Below are 22,357 nucleotides of genomic sequence, written 5' to 3'. Positions count from 1 at the left end.
TAGCTTTTCTAAAAAGTGGGCAAGATGAACCCTCAGATGATTAAAACACTACTTTCTAGAACCTAAAGCTTTACACATTTATCTGCCTGAAATTTCTTTCGATTTCAAACTCTACAAGTGCAAAACTTGGCAAGGAACTACCAGTATAAACTTTCCTTCATATATAAGCCTTAGACATGGTTGGGATGCAGAAAACAATTCTTGAAAATATGGCACTTTGACATGCTGTATATCTTTTGAAAATTGAAAGTCCTCAGAAATAAGCCTAAGAATCAAGGTCCTTTTAGCCTTTTCTTGTTCCTCCCCATGATCACAGGGAGGAACTCCTCTCTCTCTCTGAAATTTTCTTATCTGACCAAAACAGCTTCTTACCAAAAGAAACACAACTACCTTCTTTCCCCTCCCTGAACTCTCGTTATCTGTAGCAGAAAAGAAGACTGAAGAATGCAACCACACTTAGATGGACTTTTTCACAAGATGATGCCTGCCTCTGGGCTGATTCAAATTCCAAAGAGAATCATTTACAAGTTAATTTCGGCCTCCCTTGTCCATTTTCCTTAATCATCATTTACTGTCCTTCAAAAGAATTGTCTATATTCCTACATCCTCCATACCCTAGGGCAAAGGGTATATAGAAACTCCTGTACCCCACTGAGGGGTTGAGATAATCATGTTGTGATTTTCCCTGTTCATGTTAAAAAAAAGTGTATGCTTTTTTTTGTTTTAGTAATTTGCCTTTTTTAGTTGATATTTCAGCACACTTTCAGAGGTTGAAAGGGAAGTTTTCCCTTAGCCTCTATAACATTTTAAGGAATTATCTATTTCCATTAGATTGTGTGATATTGTAGGGGCTAAGGTCCTTGCCCCTGAAGGCGCACTGAAAAACCAACTTGCAAAAGGCAGATTAACTGGAGGGCAGTCATACACATTTATTTAATATGTATATGAAACCACTTTCGCAAAAACTTTAACAGCAAGAAAATTATCTCAGTGAAAGGGATCTGATCTAACCAACCCCTGTCTTGCCTTTAGCTTTCAAACTGCCCTTAGCTATTTCTAGGCCTGGGCCAAGCTAACTCTGGGAGACATTTAGTTTATAGTTAAGTGGTACCAGCCTTCCCCAAAACTCAACTGACTTTGTAAATGTAATGAGAGACCACTAGGCTAAGGATAGGAGGGTAAGAGAAGACTGAATTCCTCTAAGGTATAGACATACACAATTACTAGCCATTATTCTGAAGGTCACAAAATCTGCAATTTTCCCAATTACTTCTACAGATAACATTACTATTGTAGAACCTAAGATGGGCCTTGTGAGATGTCTTTTCAGATATTTTGCATATCTGACAATTAGTGGTTCCACCTGGATGCATTGACCACATCTGTAACCCCAATCAGCAGTGACTCAGCAAGCATGAGGATCATTTCCCACACCCCTATGACTGCAACTCAACCAATCAGCAGCAACCACCCATTGCCTAGCCCAACCCCCTCCCATCCTCTACCCTATCCTTGAAAAGCCCTTGCCTTCAAATTCTCGAGGAGGATGATTTAAGTAATAATAAAACTCCTGTATCCCATTTAGCCAACTCTATCTGAATAAAACTTTCTGGATTACAATTCCCCTGCCTTGATAGATTATTTCCATCTGGGCAGCAGGCAAGAACCCAGTAGGCGGTTGCATATGTGACATGGTAAAAGCCCCATAAAACTGCATACCTCAACCATACCTCCCTTTCTGTTGAAACTGCTCTCTATAACCCAAATGTGAATAAGTAATGAAGGACTGTAATTTTCATCCCACCCAGACAATGTGTAAACAAATGCTAATCTTGACTTTTGTGAACCACTTAAGTAACAATCAGAATGTCAAAAGTCCCTTGGCCCTTGGGAGCCCTTCACCCTCATCTCCACCCAGGAGGTGATTTACAGAATCCACTAGCCCTCAGAATGTCTGAAACCCCTCACCCCCACCCATGTCCCTCACCCTCACTCCCAAGGTGGTTTACGGGTATAAAAGGTCTTGACACCCTCCTTTTGGGGCCATGGGTTGGAGAGACATGAGTCCTCCATGGACGCCAGCAATAAAGACCCTGCAATTTGGCGTACTTTTGTTTTGGTGTTGACTTTCTATGCTCGGGCTAGTACAACATTTTGGAGGTCCCACCAAGATTTATCTTTGTCCATCACCAGACAAAAGCCATCTCAGAGTCTTGCCTGGAAAGTCACTCCCACCTCGGGGACCTCTAGGGGAGGCACCCCCTGAGACGTTCCAGGGCCCCAAAGTTCCGGCCCCGTGAAGGATGAGCGACTAACTGGCAGACATTCACCCAAAATTCCTCAGGGTCCCGGGAACCTCTGGAGGTAAGTGATGTCTGGGGACCAGTCCATCAGGGGGCCTGAGTCGGGGAACCAGACTCGGTCATTGCAACTCTGACCAGGCAAGCCTACCGTGAGATGTCACTGGAGGCTCAGGTTGCCTCATGAGAGGCTTCGGTAATTTAGTTTTCGGTTGTTTTCCATAACCTCGGTGTGAGTGAGACAGTGAGTGTGTATATATGTAGTCCCACAGCTGGAAGGCTATGGGGCTTGTATGGGCCTTCACCCAAGGTTCCATGGGGATGTCATAAGGCATAATTGTGATTCATCTCAGAACTGAAAATTCTGAGGTGGCCAGGCCCAGGGTTTATACAGGTACATATTAGCCAAGACGCTCTGAAACATCCCTCTGAGGACGTGGCTGGGCAGGCATCAGACTGGTCTCCCATCTGGGGGGCACCCATCCTTTGTCTGTCAATCCTATATGTGGTTCTGTCTTTATTGTAAATTCACCAGTTTTGTTAGACTTCTGTTGGCCAATATATAGTGGTTTAGACCTGTTACTCTTGAGGTGGATAATATTCTCCATTGGCTAAGTGACCACTGACTTCAAGGAACTCTAATCGAGTTTACACCCCTGGAAATAATTCTGTTCTCTTTCCTTTTCTTCTTCTTATTCTATCATTGAGGCCTCGTTCTTCCTTTTCTTCATGTCCAAGAGAAAATTCTGCCCCCGACGACTTGGGTGTAGTTTTTTTCTCTGTTTTAGGGAATCAAACTTTAAATAAGAAACTACCATTCCTCTTTGCCCGTTTAGGATAAAAAAGGAGTAACTGTCTCTTCTGTCAAAAGAAACAGAAGCAGGAGGGAAAGAGGAGAGAGGAGACAAAAAAAGAGAGAAAGAATAGACAGAACAGAGAGAAAGTAGATAGGAGAGGAGAGAGGAGACAGAGACAAAGAAAAAAAGAGAGAGCAAGAAGAGAGAGAGATAGGGAGAGATGAATTTAATGCGTTTTAGGGTCCCTGTGTCAAGGTGACCAAAAGCTGTAGGGGCGGGGAACTTGCAGCCGGCCCAGCGGTTGTGAGTTCAGTTTTTAAACTGACACAAAAAGCCTTTTTTTTTTTCTTTCTCTGCTGGCCACCCGCACCTCCCAGCTTTCAGGCAGGTCACACTGCCTCAGGGTGCAGTATTTGCATTCAAAATCTAGCTTTAAGAAAAGCTTTCTAACTCTTTGTAATGCAAGTGACCTGTTAGCACAGTAGATAAGGTGTAGGGCCTGCAACTGCAAGGTTATTTGTTCAAATCCTCAGTGAAGCCAGTCTTAAATTAGTGAAATCCCTTGGCGGAAATTCAAAAACTGAAGGAAAAACCAAATGGGGTTGTCTAGCTCCCGGCCTTGTACCCCCCTCCAATACATGACCACCAACTTCAAGGTTGGGTTTTCAGGCCAATATGGGGTAAAATTAACCCACGGAGAGCTCTGCTCTTTAAACTAGAATGGCTGTCTTTTGGAATTGGGTGGCTTGACACTGGGACCTATGACTCAAAAAAAAAAAAAGTACCCAGGCTGTGTGGAAATGGTCGCAGGAGCTCCTGGACACCCTGACCAGTTTCCATACATTAACCTGTGATTGGATTTAGTCCAACAACCTCCCCCTGACCCCACTGTGGCTGAAACACTGCATAAAACAGGCTAGAACTCAGGTCATGTTAGCTGGCCCAAAGAAAGCCTTCTGGGCCAGTCATTCCCCACCCCAGGGGAGGATCAGAATTGCCTCCACCCTACACAAGGCCCTCTGAACCAGGGACTCAGTACCCCCTGGACAGTACTAGTAACCAAACCTTGTCCCCTATGTACACCTGCAGTGGGGCCCCACACCCATTAGCGGTCCTTCCTCTCCAAGAGGTGCCCCCAACAGGAGAAGACAATTGGGGTTGCCCATTCTTTGTTCACATTCCCTTCTTGTCAAGTGACTTATATAACTGGAAGGGGATAGAAATTAAAGAGAGGGCCAAAACAGCAAGTGCTGGCACAAGCTTTATTAAAAGCATGGAAAAATCTGCCAGGCTGCACCCCAAAATTGGTGCGTAGCACCCGTGTCATGGCAAAAGGAATTTTTATGGCCTGCAAGCCAGCAGATGCATCCAATGTGAGGGGCTGTGCAGGAGGGGAGGTGCTGGGAAACTCTGAGTTTAATAGTTCCTGGGAGGGGTTTGTGCTGGGGAACTGCTAAGATGGAGAGAGGGGGAGGATTAGAAACCTGCTGAGATGGAAAGTTCCCCTGGAGGGGGTAGTGCTGGGAGGCTGGGGAACTTAAGGCAGTGGCAGGGTTTTACAATGGAGTAAGTTCTGTCAGAAGGCTTAACATCCCCCAGTCTCTGAGAAGTCCCAGGCTTTGACAGGGTTCTTAGAATCTGTACCCCAGACTCATCGCCTCACTTGGGACGACTGCCAACAATTATTACTGAGTCTGTTCACCACAGAGGAAAGAGGCAAAATTAGACAAGAAGCCCTGAAAGCCATCATAGATCCAGGGTGAGGAACAGTAGGAAAATAAAATGGGGGACCAAATTAAAAAGGGTTTTCCCTCTACCTGACCCCAACAGGACCCCATCACCTTGGGGGGTCACCAGGCTCTGAACACTTTTCACTGGTATCTTTTAGAAGGGGTTAGGGGAGTGGCCCACAAGCCCAATAACCTCTCCATGGCAGGGACTGTAACTCAGGGTCCACAGGAGTCGCTGGCTGCCTTCCTTGACCGTCTATAAGACGCTTATCACACCTACACTTCTGTTGACCCTGAGGCTCCAGAAAATCAGTGGACCATCAATCTGGCTTTTGTTTCCCAGTCAGCCCCAGATACTAAAAGAAAGTTATAGAGGTGAGAGGGATTCCAGGGAAAAAATTTAAACCAATTGCTGGAAATTGCCCAGAAAGGTTTTAATAACAGGGATATTCCTGGAGCCATACAAAACAAAAAAGTTATTAAGGCAGTAATAGCAGCCCTTCAGAAGACAGGAGTCATTCCACGAGGGCAGGGAGCCTTGTAAAAGGGTCCGCGGGGTCCCTGGCCCCATTGGGAAGAAACCAATGTGCAAATTGTAAAGAAGAGAAAATTAGAAAGAATGAGCGCCCCAAGAGAAAAAGAGGAGTAACCGCTCAGGAAAATCCACTAGGGCTATCCTCAATTTAGAAGGTCAGGAATGATGGGGCTGGGGCTCTTATTTACTAAGCCCCCAAGAGCTCAGGGTCACTTTAAGAGTTGGGGACAAACCTGTTAGCTTCTTAGTCGACACGGGGTGGCCCACTCAGTCCTTAGCCTCTGGGACCACTATCCAGTAAAAAGCAATTATCCAGGGGGCCACAGGAAAAACCACAACAAGCCCTTGGACCACCAACTGACTTGTTGATCTGGGGAACTGCACCATCACCCACTCCTTCTTAGTCATTCCAGAGTGTCCGTACCCACTCCTAGGACAGGACTTACTTCACAAACTTCAAGCAAATATTTCTTTCAGTGAGAGTCAGGCTTGCCTCTCAATTCCTCCTCGCTTGGCATCAGGGCAACCTCAGCAAATCCTCACCACCTGTGCTCTGTCAGACGAGTATCTCTTGCAGGAAACTTTATCCTCAGAGGCAGATCAACCACCAACATCAGACCTCCTCTGCCAATTCCAAGAGAATGTACCTGGAGTGAGAGCTGAGACAAATTCCCAGGCTGGGCAAGTCACCGTACCCGAGTCATGGTCCAGCTATTGGCAATGGCAACTCCAGTCCAGGTACAACAATATCCCATGAGCCAGGAAACCAGACGGGGAATTGCTCCACACATAACCAGACTCCTAAAAGGAGAGGTCCTTACTACCTGTAAGTCCCCCTGGAGTACCCCCTTGCTCCCCATCTTAAAAGCAAGCACAAAGGACTATCAGCCTATATAGGACTTAAGGGATGTAAACAAATGAGTGGAAACTGTCCACCCTACAGTTCCAAATCTGTACACCCTCCTAAGTCTCTTGGGCACAGAACATTACACTGTCTTGGATCTCAAGGATGCAGTCTTTTGCATCCCACTGGCCCCTGTTTGCCAGCCCATATTTGCTTTTGAATGGACTGACCCCGATACTGGGGTCTCGGGGCAACTCACTTGGACAAGACTGCCTCAGGCATTCAAAAACTCCCCCACTCTGTTTGATGAGGCACTTAGCCAAGATCTTACCACATTCAGAGCTGAGTTCCCCAAGTGCACCCTACTCCAATACGTGGATGACTTATTCTTAGCTACAAAAACCCAGAAGGCCTGTAAAGAGACCACCCAGTTGTTATTAAAGACCCTACAGACTTTGAATTACTGGGTCTCAGCTAAAAAGGCCAAACCATGCCAACTGAAAGTTACTTATCTGGGCTATATCATAGCGAAGGGCAACCAGGCACTGGGGCCCCACCGAGTCCAAGCGGTGCTGCAAATTCCTACCCCCACCATGAAATGTCAAGTTCAAGAATTCCTTGGGGTGGTAGGGTACTGCAGGCAACGGATTTGGGGATTCGCCAAAATAGCCAAGCCCCTGTATGCCTGCACTGGAGGAAATCAGCCCTTGACACGGACAGAGATAGAGCAATGGGCTTTTGACAAGCTCAAGACTGCCCTAACTATGGCCCTAGCCTTGGCCTTGTCAGACATCTCTAAACCCTTCCAGTTGTTTGTGCATGCAAAACAGGGAGTCGCTAAGGGGATGCGCACCCAGACGTTGGGACCATGGTCCTGGCCAGTCGCCTTCCTTTCAAAAAGACTTGATCCTGTAACCTCTGGGTGGCCAGCTTGTCTGAGGCTGGTGGCAGCTACAGCCCTGTTTGTCAAGGAGGCAGACAAACTAACCTTGGGGCAGGAGTTAAATTTAATAACACCCCACGCAGTGGAGTCACTACTCAGTGGAGCTCCAGGGAAATGGATGTCAAATGCCCGAATAGTTCAATATCAGGCTTTACTTTTGGACTAGCCCTGCATAAAGTTTTTAAAGGCTACAGTTTTAAACCCCACCATACTGCTACCAGACAGCGAGCCAGAGGGGCCAATACATGATTGCCAACAGACAGTGGATGTCCTCCATGCAGCCCGACCGGACCTCACCGACGTCCCCCTGCAGAACCCAGAGGAGGTGCTATGTACGGATGGCAGCGGTTTCATGGTCGACAGAGTCAGGTATGCCGGGGCAGCCATAGTCACCCTAGAGCGGGTTGGCTGGGCCCAGGCTCTTCCACATAGAACCTCGGCCCAAACGGCAGAACTCATAGTTCTGACAAAGGCCTTAGACTGGGCGAAGGGAAAAACTGTCAATATCTACACGGATAGCTGGTATGCCATAGCTACGGCTCATGTACATAGAACCATTTATAAAGAAAGAGGACTACCTACCTCAGAGGGAAAAAAAACCATCAAAAATAAAGAGGAAATCCTAGCCCTACTAGAGGCTATATGGAAGCCCAAGGCAGTGGCATTAATACACTGCAAAGGACACCAGAAGGGAGATTCGCCAGAGGTGAGGGGAAATAGGGCGGCTGACCTGCAAGCCAGACAGGCAGCCTTGGGACCAGTAAAACCTCTGAATCTTCTTATAACTCTGCCAGCCCCAACCCTGCCCCCTACCCCTACATACTTGCCTGATGAAGAAAACTTTGCTAAAGAACAATGGGGCACACAAGATTCCACAGGCACAAGATTCTACAGGATGGTGGATTCTGGTCCCCAAGGCTCTAGGATGGGCCCTAATTAGGGTCACACACAAGGCCACTCACTTAGGACAGACCAAACTAACTGAGCTGCTAAAAGCCAAATATTATATTCCCCACTTACATGAACTTATCAAGAAAATTACTACTTGGTATGATGTATGTGCCTGAGTAAATCTGGGAGGGAACAGGTCTAGCCGGGTAGGAGTGAGACTCAGAGGGACTGGACCTGGGGAGCACTGGAAAGTAGGTTTCACTGAAATAAAACCCCATGGTGTTTACAGATATCTTCTCTGGATGGGTCGAGGCCTTCCCCACTAGGTCCGAGACTGCTTTGATGGTCACAATAAAGCTATTACAGGACCTTGTTCCTCAGTTCGGCCTCCCTCTAACGCTGGGGTCGGACAATGGGCCTGCCTTTACTGCAAAAATTTCTCAGGGCCTAGCCAAGGCCCTGGGTGTATCCTGGAAATTGCACTGTGCCTATCGTCCCAAGAGTTCAGGGCAAGTCAAACAAATGAACCGGACCTTAAAAGAAATCCTGACAAAGTTTATCCTAGAGACTGGTGAAAACTGGGTCAGCCTGTTTCCTTTTGTCCTTGTCCGTGTTCGATGCATACCCTATCAAAAAGGATTTTCCTTTTTTGAAATCATGTTCGGTAGGCCCCCTTCCTTACTCCCCAGACCCACGGATACCGTGCATGCTGCAGTCCATGAATATACACTCCTTAAGTCCTTACAGGCGCTCCAGTCTGTTCAATCCCAGATACCCCAGCTCATTAAGGACACCTGTCCCACCCTACTGGACCTCGCAGAGCAGCCAACACACCCCTTCCAGCCTGGAGGCTCTATCCTTGTTAAAAGATTCGCCACCTCCAGCCTCACCCCCCCACTCCCCGCCGTTAGAAGGGACCTACACATTATCCTGACCACACCCACCACACTCAAGATGGACGGACTAAAGGCCTGGATTCATCACACCCATGTCAAGACTGCTCCACCGGAAGGACAATGGATCATCAAACACCCATCCCCTGATTCGCTAAAGCTAAGACTTATGCACTCTTCGCGGTCATCACCCTTGCCATCCTTATCTGTTCTGTAAATCCCTATAGCAACCCCTGCCACCCCCCAGAACCCACTTACTATCAATGGATCCTCGCTGAGGGCCACTGGAGGATGTTAGTTCCTTAACCAGGAAGGGATCTACTCTAGTCAACTTAACCCTGAAGTACATTCCAAAGAACCCCATTACCTTCTCCCTAGACCTCTGTGCCCTCCTGGGCCAAAACCTAAATTTCAGAACAAGTGGAGGTGTAGCCCGGGTGCGGCAGTTCAGGGGCAGAGCAACAACTATCTGTGCCCAGGATCCACCCCACCCCCCAAAAAAAAGATGGAACTGTGAAGACTGACATGAATTATTTTGCCCCAATTGGGGTTGTGAAACTATCTCCACTATATTAGGGTACACCAAAAACATAGACTAATGATATTAAGTTCTCGATACGAGCCCTTAGAATCAACAAACAATACTAGCCTGTTGAAGGAATCAATGATTTAATTCCTGTAAATAAAACAAGGGGGGAATGTGACACGGTAAAAGCCCCATAAAACTGCAGACCTCAACCATACCTCGGCTTTCTGTTGAAACTGCTCTCTATAACCCCAAATGTGAATAAGTAATTAAGGACTGTAATTTCCACCCTACCCAGACAATGTAAACAAATGCTAATCTTGACTTTTGTGAACCACTTAAGTAACCATCAGAATGTCAAAAATCCCCTGGCCCTCTGAGTGTCTGGAGCCCCTCATCCTCATCTTCGCCCAGGAATCCACTGCAATGTCTGGAGCCCCTCACCCTCAGCTCTGCCCAGGAGGTGATTTACGGGATCTACTAGCCCTCAGAATGTCTGAAACCCCCCACCCCTGCCCCTCACCCTCACTCTCGAGGTGGTTTACGGGCATAAAAGGTCTTGACACCCTCCTTTTGGGGTCACGGCGGGGAGAGACTCAAGTCCTCCATGACCACCAGCAATAAAGACCCTGCAATTTGGCATACTTTTGTCTTGATGTTGACTTTCTATGCTCGGGCCAGTACAACACATACCCGTGGGGAGATCCACTGAATGATTATCACCCTTCAACGTGGCTCAGAAGCTTACACAGCATCTTGGCAAAAGAAGTGATGGGAGAGAGGAGAAGCAAAATGTTGTGGAGGAGAGTACTTGGGAATAGATACTAAGTTGTATGCTATTTATTGAAAGGGTCCCTTCAGGTGTGGTTATATACTTGGTCTTACAGGGAGAGAAAGAAAACTGTTTCTCCTCGGTGGGTCTAGGTCTTGGCAGATAAACACCTGTACTTTTGGAGAGATGGTGGGTGTTGGGGGTGAGGTCAGAGAAACCTTGAGGCTCCTTCAGTTCAGCAACTTCAAACTCTGTGTTTAAATTCTTCCCATAGTTAGCTTAGCCTATGCTCAGGACTAAATGAGGAGAGCCTGGAGGTAAGAAGCAAGATGGAGTGAGGTCAGATTTCTCTCACTGTCATTTTTTGCAAAACTAATTTCGATCATAAGTATTTAGGTCTTAGCTGCAGCACAGGCCTCTATGAATAGCAGGAGAACTGCTAAGAAGAAAGCAGCCAAGGTACCATTCATTCCCAACAAACTAAAGTGCACTCATGTTTAAACAAGTTTCATACTTACCTCTTTTTCATTTTGGTTTTAGGGAGTTTTTTTTTCCGTTTTACTTTAACTTGTTAACTTTTTTTTTTTTAACATAACTATTTCTAACTTATTTTACAGCATTTCAGCTAATTCCTTTTTTAAAAATTTAATTAAAATCAATTCACTATCCAGCCATTAATAAATCCTTTTAATTATTTATCTTTTAATAAACTCCAAAATTAACTACTTTTCAATAGCTAATTTGTCGGGCACTAGTGTTACTGGAAAGGGGTTCCAATCCAGACTCCAAGAGAGGGTTCTTGGACCTCGGCAGAAAAGAATTTAGGGCAAGTCCACAGAGTATGGTGAAAATGTGACATAGCTGGCCTAGAATTAGAACCAGTACAATGCCATTTTAAAATGGGAAAATTGTTTCCATTCTCCTCACAATGACTGCTAGCCATGGCTTCTGTAAACTACTAAGATTACCTTGCAAAATGCAAAGAGAGGACAAGCTGCATACTTTCTCTTATCTGTAACTGCAAGAATTGCTGGCCTTTGTTTACCAAAGTAAGCACCCCCAGATAATTCCATCCTGGCGCCAAGTAACCTAAAATTATGTAAACCCCACACCTGTCCAAATAATGTATAAACTAATGTTTATCTTGACCTCTGTAAACCACTTAAGTGGCAATCGGAATGACAAAAGTCCCCTGGCCCTTGGAATATCTGGAGACCCCTCACCCTCGTCTCAGCCTAGGAGGTGATTGACAGCTTTCATTTCCATCTCCGCTCCTCACCCCCACTCCCAAGGTGGTTTTGTGGGTATAAAAAGGTCTCGTCACTCTTCTTTCTCTGCCATGGGTTGGAGAGACGTGAGTCCTCCATGGTTGCCGGCAATAAACCCTGCAATTTGGCATACTTTTGTTCTGGTGTTGACTTTCTGTGCTCAGTTCAATGCAACAAAAGCAAGTTTATTGAGAAAGTAAACAAAAGAATGGCTACTGCATAGGCAAGTAACTGTCCTGAACTGCTCGACTCAGTATACTTATAGTTATTTATTGATTTATTGATTATATGCTAAATAAGGGGTTTTCATGAGTTTTCCATGAAGGGGGTGGGCAATTCCCAGAACTGAGGGTTCCTCCCTTTTTAGACCATATAGGATAACTTCCTGATGTTGCCATGGTATTTGTAAACTGTCATGGTGCTGATGGGTTGTCTTTTAGCACACTAATGGGTTATAGTTAGTGTATAATGAGCAGTGAGCACAACCAGAGGTCACTTTCGTCAGCATCTTGCTTTTGGTGGATTTGGGCTGGCTTCTTTAGCCTGGCTTAAAACCAAAATCTGTTTTATCAGCAAAATCTTTATGACCTGTTTTTCCAGTCTTCTCTCTGTTCCTGTGACTTAGAACGTCTAACTTTTTGGTAATGCATCTCAGTAGGTCTCAGACTTATTTTACCCAGTTGCTGTTTGAGATGGAGTTGCTCTGGTTAAAACATCTCTGATCATATCTTCCCCCTCCCTTTTACAAGGGAACCCTTAACATAAGGGTTGTAGAGGGATGAATATCCACCTTCTCTAATTTCTTCAGTCTGAGTAATGATGATGATATTTCAGCCTAACTAACTAGTAGGTTTCTGGTATTTAGGGTAGAGAGGAGCTCAGTTAAGAAGTGTAGTAGGTATGGCAAGTGTCATTTATAGCTGGGAGTTCAAATAATAGGTAATATCTAAAAGATTAATAAGTTCCATTAAAAAAACATACAGTAAGTTTATACGGCATTCCTACACAAATAGTACAACAGCAATATAGTCCACAACTGTAAAGTAAAATAAGCAAAAATTACCCCAAGTAAATGAAATAAGAAGGCTTTCCATAAACTGGGCATTTGTTGAAAGTAAGCAGCTATAAGGCCACTAGCTGATTCCAGTGTGTGTCCAGAATTAGAATATTGATCCAGATATTTGCATTACCCATCCCTCTTGTTTCTTCTGAGCAGTAGCGAGAAATCAGTGGTTGGTTCATAGGAATAAACAGAGTCCATCTAAATTTCAGGAAAAAACTTAAAAAACAACTGTTTGAGACTAGAATCGAATAACAAGTGTACCACAGTTCTTGTAACATATTTTTACTCTCTCCAATTTCCCATGTTTAGTAAAGGCAAATCATGGTAGGAATGATTTGTTTGCAAAATAAACTGTACTCTTATGATACTTGGCCTGATTATTTATATAAAGTACAGCAAGAATAATTACTTGCCTTATAGGTTCTTTTAAACTGGCTTTGATGAAATTTTGTTCCATAAAGAATCTCAGATAACACCTTTTTTAAAGCTGAGCCCAGCCATCAACTTGCACCAACAAATATCTCTATGAGTTGGGTAAATTGCTTTCCTATTTACCCATCTAGGTCCCAAGATAATTTGATGCTCTTGAGCCTCTTAGAAAGTGACATTCTTTATTATCACAAGTCAGGAACCCTGTACAGGGACTGTGGAGACAAGATATAAAGCCAGTTTTCCCAAGAGGCTTTTTTATTGGCTCTATAAGTGAAATTTAATTCCTTAAAAGAAAGCACACCATTCCAGTCAAAGCCTTGGTAAAATAACCAGTTTGTACAATTGAATCCTGTTACAAAAGAAAACAGATTCTTACTGCCCTTATGCAAATAATTATACTGCCATAAGTTAAGAATACTCAAAAATAGTTTCCAAATGTTGGAGAAATAACGCAAGTGAAACAAATATGCTCCAAGTATTTTTCACAGGAGCGTAACTTGCTCAATTGTTAAAAGCTGTCAATAGCTCAAAAAAAAAAGGTTTCTGGGCTCCAAAAAAAAAGAAAAAACGGGGAGGTGGGGAGGGATAGCCTGGGGAGAAATGCCAAATGTGGGTGAAGGGGAGAAGGAAAGAAAAGCACACTGCCATGTGTGTTCCTACGCAACTGTCTTGCATGCTCTGCTGATGTACCCCAAAACCTAAAATCCAATAAAAAATTAAAAAAAAAAAAAAGATCAGCAACATATTAAGCAAAAAAGTCAGAAAACAATACTTCAGTTTTCTATTCATTCAGCCAATGCAGTTAACACCTGTTCAACTTGATATTCGTGAATGAACATTTCAGCTCTCTGTGAGAGTCCTGAAACTTCTTTTTTTCTAATGTCACAATCTCCAAAGTTATCAGAAACTGCATTCAAAAGTGTCTATCAAGGTTCTATAGCTGATTACAAACCATCTTTTGAAGAGGATCAAAACAGGGCAATTGTCTGTGAATGACAAAAAGCCTTAGACAGCCACTATTAAAGCCTAAATTACCTAGGAATTTGAGTTACTTCTGTGGCATACAACAATTATACATAACAATTAAAACTCTTAATAACATACACTAAGTCATATCAGAATAAGAGGAGTTTCCCATACTTTTGGAACACACACCAATAACACTTATACAAATACAGCCCAAAGAAATCCAAACACCAGCTCATATTTGGCAATGTTCCCTATATGATTTTTATACCAAACATGCCAAATATGTCCTTTTTGGACTTTAGGGACCTAATATCTAAAGATTAATTATATCAGAATAAGCCATAATTTCAAATTTAATTTTCAAAAGTTTGTAAAATATCAAAGGTTTAAAACACTTGATATTATGAAGTAGAATTTTAGGTCACAATAAGTAATTAATTTAGCCAAAATGGTAACTCAAAAATTTTAGAAGACAAAACCCTTTACTCACTGATAGAGAAAAGACTTAGCTTTCCAAATAATTTGTGTCTTGTCTATCTCTTATTTTTTCTTCAGTTTATTCTAAAGGCAAACTTTTAAAAGTATTTTTTGATTTGACATGAAAATTTTATTCAAGAGTTAAAGCCAAATTTCAACCTTTGCATTGGTGTACCATTAATGTCAACCTCAATTTTTAATAAAATCTTATAGACAAATATATTTAATTTTAATATCTTAATTCAATTATCTAAATTATCTTAATATCTCAATTTTAATATTTTAATAACTGCAAATTTTTCAAAGAGTTATTCTGAAGTACATGTTACACTATTAATGCAGATTAGTGCTATAAGAAAACTCAGTTGTGCTTTTATTCCAATATTCAATTTATGAAAAAACTGAATAATATCCCTTTAACTTTAGCCAATATGGTCACACATGTAATTTCTTTTACAAGGTCAATTTTTTACAAAGCTTCCATAGCTTACTCAAACTTTCAGTTATACCCAATTCAACTAGAAAAATCCTTTAACCCTCTGACATGCTTTGTCTATGCCCCACCCAAAATCTCATCTTGTAATTGGAATTGTACTCCATACATGTTGGGAGAGGAACCTGGTGGGAGATCATGAGGGTGGTTTCCCCATGCTGTTTTCATTATAGTGAGCGACTTTTCATGAGATCTGATGGTTTTATAAGGGGCTTTTCCCATTCTTGCTATACAATTCTCTCTCCTGCCACCATGTGAAGATGGACATGTTTGCTTCCTTTTCAACCATAATTTTAAGTTTCCTGAGGACTCCTCAGCCCTGCAGAAGTGTGAGTCAATTAAACCTCTTTCCTTTATAAATTACCCAGTCTTGGGCAGTTCTTTATAGCAGTGTGAGAACGGACTAATCCACCCTCTAAACTAGACCAAAAAAATAATCTACATTCTCATGAATTCTTATAATTTTTCCCCAAAATCACGTTTTACTTTCCTTACATACATTGCATGCAAAACTTTTTCCAGTAGTCTCAAGTACATGTTACACTATTAATGCAGAAACTTTTACTTGGTGAAAAACCTGGTAAGTAAAATGAGTCAAACTTTATCTGGACTTCCGTCTGATGCCGTAGGCTCCACATGTTCCTAGGACTTAACTAGACTCTAATAGGTCCAAACCAGGTAAGTTGAACAATTTTCAAAAGTCAAAGAAGCATTTTATAACCTTAAATCATTTAGCAAACCTAATATCTGATCTGTAAAATTTGGACTAAATGTTTAATATTTGAAGACATTTTTATTTTATCAATAACCTTTAATTTTAATTTTTTTAAATAAAAGCAAGTTCAGCTCCAAGAGCTACTGCTTGGACATTTTAATGATTATTTCTTGATTAAATGCTAAACAAGGGTTAGATTATTCAGGAATATTCCAGGAGAGGGGCTGGGAATTCTTGGAACTGAGAATTTCTGCTCTTTTTAGATCATACTGGGAACTTCCAGGAGTTTCCATGGCATCTGTAAATTGTCATGGTGCTGGTGTATTATAATGAGTGTTGTCTTCTTGATTGTGGCTGGGTTCAGCTGGTTTCCTTACCACATCCTGTTTTATCAGTGGGGTTTCTGTGACATGTGTCTTGAGAAACAAGTCCTGCTGAATGCCTGTCTCACAGTGAACCCCAACATTAAGAATGAACATCAAGTTATCCACTTACCAATTTTCCTTTGTTCTAACTTTTCCTTGCCTCAATTTCCTCACCAAATTATTATGAAGATTAAATAAATTTGTTCCTGGAAAGTACTTTATATAGTACCTCTGTACTGTACCTATCTGTAATAAGTTAATAACACTTTAATAATTTTTAGTCTGAATCTAACAGCTTTCTCTCAGAATCCTGAGGGAGTATTATTAAAGTTATGCTCTACTTCCACAAAATAGGTTAAGTCTACGTTTATGCTGAGAACCACGGTAATCCACATCTGCTTTCAAAAATGTTAGAACTTTTGCCTGGATATATTATGTGAAGATTTTGAGATAGGTTCCTAGAAGTGGAATAGTTGATATTCATATTCTAAATGTTGGTATTGTCAAATTGCCTTTTATATCAGCAGTATTTGAAAGTGCTTATTTCTCCACATCTTAACCAATAATAAATATTAATAATTTATTAGTTTTTGCCAGTTTAATGAGGAGAAAAACCTCATTTTAAGTTTGCATTACTCTGATTACCAGTGAGATCAGATATCTTTCTAAAAAATATGGAATGTCTTATGAATTTACATGTCATCCTTTTGCAGGGGCCATGCTAATCTTCTCTGTATCATTCTAATTTTAATATGTGTGCTACCAAGGTGAGCACAATCAATAATCTTTCAAAATGTCTTTATTTCCCAAAGCTTCCTAAAGTTAAGTGAACTAAAAGGCATTACAGTTTTTATTTTTCTGACAATACATTTGATTTAAGTGCCTACTATTTTTAAGCCAATTAATCAAAGCTCTTCATATCACATATACAACACATATAAATACGTAGCAGAGGAGGATCAAGTGCTTGCAAAATGTTTTATTTGCCAGTTTCAAGTTTCTCTTTAAGGCATGCAGTTTCCATGGCTTAATAAGCAGGCACAAGGAGAAGGCAAAATAAATCCCTCAAAATTAAGATCCCATTTTTATAGCAGATACTTGATTCCCCCCCAAAGAAAATCAGCCCATCTCCTGTAGAAATCTTATCTCTCGGGGGTGGGGGGTGGCACATTTCTGTACTTTATGGGTGGTCGAGGACATTGCTTCTCTGTTCCAAACGTGCAAAGAGAAGAGTTTCCTCCCGTAACTGCCATTAGACATTCCTAAAAAGTATATTTTTCAGCTAGTCATTACACACCAAAGCTCTTTCATAATCAGAGTCATTTCTGATATTCTCTCAATAGTCAAAAATGTCAGATAATGCAAAAGGGAACAGAGCCTTAGATTTGGAGAGGGATTTTTCTACTTTTAAGTCCTGGGGTTTCATGAGGAAAACAAAGGATTTTCCCAAAACGGGGTCTGTAGTGCCTCCTCTGTTTTTCCCCAGGAGTCCCAAGCTGTTAGAAATTCTCTTATATGTTAGAAATTCTCATGTGTGCATCAAGAATGGCAGATAGAATGGAGGAAAACAATTCAGTCAACTGAGAAGAAAAAAAAAAAACACATTTTTTTCTTCAGAAAAATGAGATTCAAGAAGAGAAAAAATAATATAAAGTCCTTCTAAAAATATGTATAGTTTGGATATCTACTTTTTAATTAAGCTGACTTATAATCATAGCATCTTAAAAAAGAACCTTTTTAATTCTTTTATTACCTAACTTTTCTGGCTTTTGTGGTTTACCAAAGGTAACCTCCCAGGTGCTCAGAGACTGAAAAATTCAAGAAAGGAAGTCAGAAGTTGTTCATGGAAGGGAAGATAATCAACACAGGGCAAAAGTCATATGGATATCAAACCAGGAAGGACTCATCTCCAAAGCTAAAAAGGGAACACTGAACCCAGGCCATCGTTATGAAAAGACAAAGCCTCAGCTACTAATCTACAGCACTGGGCAGTTTCCATTGCTATTCCCAGAAGTCTAAAGCAGCCAATTTGAACTTGCAAAGGCTCAAGATGATTTTTAAAGCTATGGCCTTAACCCCAAAATTCCTGTTCGCTGGCTGGCAGAGACCAAGAGAAAGTACTGCCACGTGGTTACAAAGCCAAGCTCTTAAGGAAATAAAACAAGATGAGAGAAATTCTTCACCCCCCCCCCGTCTTTTTTTTTTTTTTCCGTTTTCAGGGACCTTCAGCAAACTTTGCAACTGACCAGTTTGCCAGGCTTATTTGAAGAGTGGGTTTATATGGGGTCCTAAGCCCATGTTCTATCCTAAAATATTCCTCTTTATGACAGAACAATACAGAAAGACACATTTATAGCACAAAGTATACCAGATTCTCTGTAGCTTAAGACTAGCCTCACCAATCCTTTTCCCATTAATCAAAACTTTACAGAGAATATAAACAGTGATTTCTATCATTAATTCAACCAGTTTGCACAGAGAGAGGTCAGAAGCCTGACTGGTAAGAAATTCTTACCCTTTGGCCAACATTACAGGTTTCTGGGTTCCCTTGCCCTGAGCAGCCCTACTGACCCTGCTTGCTGCATCATAGCCCCAGGGGCCAAACTGAATTATAAAGGAAAATTACCTTTTTTTCTATTTCATGAAGCCATAGGCAAAAGACTCAGTTTTGCAAGATACCATGCGAGAGGTTGCATGGGGTAACCAAATTAGCGTTTTCCATTATGGCGAGAGAAAAATACATGTGATTTGACAAAACATACATATTATCACTTTACTTAGCAGCAAATATCAAGCTGGCAAGTCCCAATCGTGCCCCAGGATGAGCCCTGCCATCTTTAATCCATTCAAAGTGGGTTAGAATGACCTTTGGCCAGGAGTTTCAATGTGTACACTCTGGGCAAGCTGGTAGCCCCGAGGAACAGACATAATGGGAAAGGGAAATGAGAGAAAGAGAGAGAGAAAAGCATTGCTTGTGGCGGGGTGGGGAAGGCAAAGAGCTCAGGGAGGCAAGAAAAACACTCACCCATTGCAGCAACACTGAATCAGAAGTTCAGGCAGCTGTTTGTCAGTGCAAAGGAAACTTTTCCAGCAGTCTCATGAGCTCTGCAGTCTCCCCCTCTAGGAAGAAAAAAAGCTCCCATGTCCCATGTCCCATGTCCCATATCCCATGTACATGCCTAATCCTGTCCCCCACAGCCATCAGCAAAGAGAGCAAGGGAGATTAATTCAAAGAGAATAGTGGTTAACATCCCATAGTGCAAAACCCATTTTTAACCCAAATAGACTTTATTAAAAGCAGGCTCTCACCCTCTAAATCTTAGGAGGGACACTCACCTTCTTAAGTTGAGACTTTAACCCAAGTTTGGCCAAGCGTTCTTGCCTTTTATTGAGAGGTGCCTTTCACTCTCTTTGTCTTAGGAGAGACCATATCCTCCTGAACTGCGCCTCTAGCCCAATCCCATCCTTTACCTGGGTGAAATGTACCCCACCACCTACCCGAAAGCTGTCCATTGATGCTGCAGTCTATTTCCTTTGTGTTGGGTGTCTCCTCAGTGTAATCCCTTCATGGCTGCCAGGAAGATGTTACTGGGAAGTTGTGCCAATCCAGACCCCAAGAGAGGGTTCTTGGATTCCGTGCAAGAAAGAATTCAGGACAAGTCTGCAGATTACAGTGAAAGCAAGTTTAATAAGAAAGTAAAGAAACAAAAGGACAAAAGAATGACTACTCCAAAGGCAGAGTAGTGGCATGGACTGCTCAACTAAGTTTACTTATAGTTATTTCTTGATTAGATGCTAAACAAGGTGTGGATTATTCATGAGTTTTTTGGGAAAGAAGTGGACAATTCTCAGAACTAAGGGTTCCTCCCTCTTTTAGGCTGTAGAGGATAACTTCCTAACGTTGCTGAGGCATTTGTAAACTGTCATGGTGTTGGTGGGAGTGTCTTTTAGCATGCAAATGCATTGTAATTAGTATGTAATGAACAGTGAGCACCACCAGAGGTCACTTTCATCACCATCTTGGTTGGTTTGGGCTGGCTTCTTCACCACAATCTATTTGATCAGCAAGGTTTGTATGACCTGTATCTTGTGCCAACCTCCTTAGTCATCCTGTGACTAAGAATGCCTGACTTACTGGGAATGCAGCCCAGTAGGCCTAAGACCTATTTTACCCAGTCCCTATTCGAAGTGGAATCACTCTGGTTTAAATGCCTCTAACACTAGGACAAAGAGTACTCATCTACAAAGGAATTTCAAGTCTAGAAAACACTGAAATTTGAAGCTACAGCCCCATTTTTTATAGATGAGAGAAGTGCAAACCAGAGATGTCAAAGACCTGTCCAAATCCTGCCAGCTGTGTCACAGAAAGACCAGACTCAGAGGCCAGGCTCATGAGAGGGCCTCCTTGTCATGCCCCCTCCCATGAGCAGCTGACACCCTTGCTGTGGATGGAAGGATGTCTGTCCCCTTCCTATGGCATTAGAAGGGAAAAAATTACTACTCAGTTCTGCAGTGGTTGTCCTCATAAGGACAACATGCAGGGTAGCAGCCTTCTCTCATCTCTTTCATTTATTCCATAGCCCATAAGCAAGTTTGGTCAAGCATTTTTTTCCTTTTTTTAAGAGGGACCTTTAACCCTCTCTGTCTTAGGACAGACTCTAATCCTTTAACACAACCCCATCCTTTTTACCCAGGTAAAATGTACCCACCACTTACCCAAAGTAAGTTGGGTAATTCTCTCTTCTCTGTTAATGCTAAACTGTGCAACATGAGTAATCACCTGCTCACTTTATTTGCATTTTATACACTTTAGGTGGGAGCTTGAAGGTTTTTTGTTGTCTGTTTTGTTTTGTTTTAATCAAATAATCACCCATATTCTGTTCAAACAAAATGAACACAACATGAACAAGAGCTTCTGTTGCTGTTGCTAATCTATCCTGTCCCTTTGAATGCAGCATCTACAATGTTTGGATTGCCATCGTATTACTTTTGTCATTGGCTGGATGCTAAATGTGCATTACCTTTATAGAAAAATTACCAGTCAGCAAATCAGCAAAGAGTTACTGAGGTCATGCTTGAGGTCAGACATGAGTTAGTTATGCTATAGAAAAGCAGCATAATCTAGAGGAGAGTCTAAGGGCATTGAATTTGAAAAAAAAAAGAATTTAAATTTTGACTGTGAACATACCAGCTGTAAAAGCTATAATTACTCAGAATTTTATTTCCTCAATAATAAGTTAATGTTATTAATCTTCCATTTAAACTACTGTATATATTATATATGTAATATATAATATACATAATGTTATTGATCCTCCACTTAAACTACTATATATTATATATAATATATATTTAAATATATATTATAGATATTCTCCAACAGTTCAAGTAAAGGATTAATAACTATATATCTATATCTGTATGTGTGTATATATATATATATATATATACATATATATATATGAAGAGAGAGAGACTGACACATTGCATATATCCATTGAATAAATGGATAAATGGTAATTGCTATATTTATTTACATATTTCACAAATTTACTTTTTGCTGAACTAAAGTATGTTTGTTTTCATTTTTCCTAAATTAATATATTTGGTTCTTATTTCTAACACTTCTGTTATTTTGCAAATTATTTGTTTATCATTGGATTTGTGAGGTTGCTCAATGCAGCCTCATGGAAAGCCTGGATGTTGCAAGGCACTGGAAGATAGAATGCTCACCTTACTCTTCCACTGTCTCTAGGACCATGGAGACAGGTCTTTAAACTTCTGTATCCTCCCTTGCTTGGGAGAAAGGTCTCTTCTAGTGTGAACATTAGGTTGTGTCTTCCAGTGACACACTTCCAGAACGGTCATGGCCCAGCTCCAGAGGTAACATCACAGGGAGCCCTGTGAATATTTGTTCTGAGTGGGGATGACACAGCTCCTGTTCAGTATTCAGCAGCTACATTTGTTACATCCTCCACATAGTACAGTGAAAGTTTATGGATCAAATTCAGCCAGAACACGAGATACCTAGGGTAGTGTCTGGGCTGGGTGCTCTGACTGTGACCAACGGAAATAACTCAGTGTTAATTCTCTTACCTGAACAGTCACATGAGACACATTGCCTAATATTATTTTAAGGCCCAAAACAATTTGAATATGCAGTCTCCAAACTCCAGTTCCTTCCACAGACAAAAGAAAGTGTTTAGGAAGATAGATATTTCAGAAAGAGGAGATAAATACTGTGAAAGGCAGGAGCCCTGAGATGCTCATGGGAAGGCACAATGTCAACAGCCCTGGGGTTTGTGCCATCCTTAAGAATAAAAAAAGAGATGGAGAAGTTGTGG

The 22,357-nt window shown here is 41.8% G+C and overlaps 2 long non-coding RNA genes and 1 other non-coding gene across 7 annotated transcripts in view; 1 reads left to right on the top strand and 2 right to left on the bottom strand.

The window, feature by feature from the left end:
• The window catches only part of LOC144576682 (uncharacterized), a 332,988-nt gene that overhangs the window by 298,806 nt on the left and 11,825 nt on the right, over positions 1-22,357 (bottom strand). For 4 of the 5 annotated variants that reach the window (XR_013519005.1, XR_013519003.1, XR_013519007.1 and 1 more), the window contains exon 1: positions 2,452-2,595. This is a non-coding gene — a long non-coding RNA (uncharacterized LOC144576682). Of the gene's footprint in view, positions 1-2,451; positions 2,596-19,038; positions 19,134-19,511; positions 19,675-22,357 lie in introns of those variants that run through there. The other variant, XR_013519004.1, reaches the window with a different exon arrangement.
• On the top strand, positions 1,961-18,188 carry LOC144576683 (uncharacterized). Its single transcript, XR_013519008.1, has 2 exons — positions 1,961-2,364; positions 17,799-18,188. It is a non-coding gene; the product is annotated as an uncharacterized LOC144576683 (long non-coding RNA).
• LOC118154872 (U6 spliceosomal RNA) lies at positions 16,682-16,788 on the bottom strand. Its single transcript, XR_004745123.3, has one exon. It is a non-coding gene; the product is annotated as a U6 spliceosomal RNA (small nuclear RNA).

Source organism: Callithrix jacchus, chromosome 6 (assembly GCF_049354715.1).
Source record: "Callithrix jacchus isolate 240 chromosome 6, calJac240_pri, whole genome shotgun sequence".
NCBI lineage: Eukaryota > Metazoa > Chordata > Mammalia > Primates > Cebidae > Callithrix > Callithrix jacchus.
Note: the sequence above shows the minus strand (reverse complement) of the source record. Positions and strands in the feature narration are given on the sequence as shown.